The following is a 2451-nucleotide window of genomic DNA, read 5'->3' on the forward strand; positions in this document are numbered from 1 at the left end:
ATGAGAATTCTATACAGGTGTACAATTTAGATAAGGAAATATACAGATTAGTAACACCATAAATGTTGAAATAAGCATATACAGATGATACCAGACTTACGATGGTTTGACTCATGATTTTTTGACTTTACGATAGTGCCAAAGCTATACTCATTCAGTAGGAACTGTACTGCGAGTTTTGAAGTTTGATCTTTTCCTGGGCTAGTGATAGGTGGTACCATAATCTTTCCTGATGCTGCCCACTGGCAGTGGGCTGCATCTCTTAGCCACATGATCACAAGGGTAAACAACCGACTTTCTACAGTGTAGTAGTAAATACATTTTCAATTTACAGTATTTTCAACTTACGATAGGTTTATTGGGATGTAACCCCATTTTAAGTCAAGGAACATCTGTTCTATAGCAGAAGGAAATATAAAAATCTGCAGATAATTTAAATGCCTTTCAGTGCCAAAGAAGCCTTAGAAATCATCCAAATCTTCATTTTGTAGATGAGCCACCTGAGGATCGTGACTTGTGCAGGGCCACACCCCTGATTAGGGATAGTCAGCTGGACTCTGATTAGTTTTTCTGATAGTTTTCTGATTCCTGCATCCAGGCATATTTTCCACCCTATGCCAGTGCCCAACAGAGTCCAGAGAGGAGAAACTAACTTCCGTGTTCATTGAACCCCATGTAGTTACTTTGAAAACCCTAGGAGAAATCAAGATTTTCTCTGAGATGAGAATAAAAATCCACAAATCATGCATTTTGGGAAACAAATGAGAAAATTCAACAGATCAAAATAAGCCTTTTTAAACTGAGAATCAAATACAGAATAGTTTCTCAAGAGCCTAGATAGATGCTGCAATATTAGGGACATTTCTGCAGCAATAGCATATTCCGAGTGTCTGGGTGAGAGTAGGTCGTCCATCCCACCAAGAGATTGGATAGAATGACTGGTTCTATTTTCAATTTCCCTCATTTTCATTATCCGTATTTAAGATGGACAACCACAACCTTAATTATTTCTGTTTGGAATGAGGGTGGAGAACAATATTAATGATGTCACCAGAGAAAGCACACAGAGAGGATTTACCATCCTGGAGATAAGTCAACCGAAAATTTTGCTAACACATCACTCCTAAGGCGATGAGCTCCGTGGGAGCTGAGAGTAGCAATGAGTTGTGCCAGCAACCCACTGAGGGTGACAGTTTAAAAACAATGGACTGAAAAATGTCATAAATTTGAAAAACAATGAACTGCCTGGTGTCAGGGTTTAGAGATTGATGAAACTGGTGCCTGGAAAGCCAGATAGAAGGAGTGTGGAAATTCACACCATTTTAACATTCAAAATGTCTCTTGCAATGATTCATTAAGAGCCATATAGATATAAATGCATATCTATGTATATATGCGCACACACACACACACACACACGCACACACACACACATTATTTATATTGTTTTCTACTGTGTTTAAAATACTTAGGAGCTGAAACTTGTTTGGAAGTGTTCAGTCAAGCGAAATGGTTCCTTTTGCAATGCACGGTTAGTCGTGGTAGCTCATGCTGCCTTTAACTTTCTTTTCTTTCTCCCAATGTAATTAAAGGTAAAGAGCAGACAGGAGAGAGTTTCACTTATTTCAGTGTTCTCCCGGCAGTGCTGACACATATGGCCACATATGCTCTGCATTGCAAAATGCAGATTATGATGTGGTGTGAAGGCGCTGCTAGTCTAATGCAGCTGATGGGGATTTGAAAGCAATTGGGAAGTGGATCGGTATTGCTGCTGAATACTTTCAACACTTTGTGGCTTAAAACAATAACTGTTTATTATATCTCATGAGTTAAAGGGTCAGCTGGGTGGTTCTGCTGATCTCGACTGGGGTCTGTTATGCATCTGTGTGGTTAGCTGGTGGGTAGGCTGACGGCTGATAGGTCTAGGATGACTTTGTCAGGGACAGTTCATCTGTCCTCCATGTGTTTCTCACATCCCTCCAGCATGCTAGCTGGGTTCTATGTGTGCATGCATTATTGGCTAATGCTTTTCTGTAATGGGATCTCCCAACAGGGTCTCCCAGACACTGTGAGGATAACTAAGGCATTTCATTATGTGGGAATATTGAAGAGTTAATCATTTAGCTTGTTCTGTTCTTTCCTTCACAATCCCTTGCAACTACCCAAACTTCTCTTCATCCTTATCACTTCTAATCACTATCAGCTTCCTTTTGGCTCCCCATTAACCTAGACCTCAATTATTAGTCACTTTAATTTTGCCTGTAAAATTCTAGACTTCTTATCTTCTTGATTGTTATTGTTCAACAACATCCTCACATCCTCAGAAGATTATCTTGATTCTGACTTCATCCTTTCATAGAACATTTAGAGAGCTCCAATGATCGTGTAAGGCAATATGGCTATAAACAATACTGTGTAGATAACAATTTAGTGTAACTATTGTAAGCACCT

Source organism: Pteropus vampyrus, unplaced genomic scaffold (genome assembly GCF_000151845.1).
Source record: "Pteropus vampyrus isolate Shadow unplaced genomic scaffold, Pvam_2.0 Scaffold493, whole genome shotgun sequence".
In the NCBI taxonomy this organism is placed as follows: Eukaryota; Metazoa; Chordata; class Mammalia; order Chiroptera; family Pteropodidae; genus Pteropus; species Pteropus vampyrus.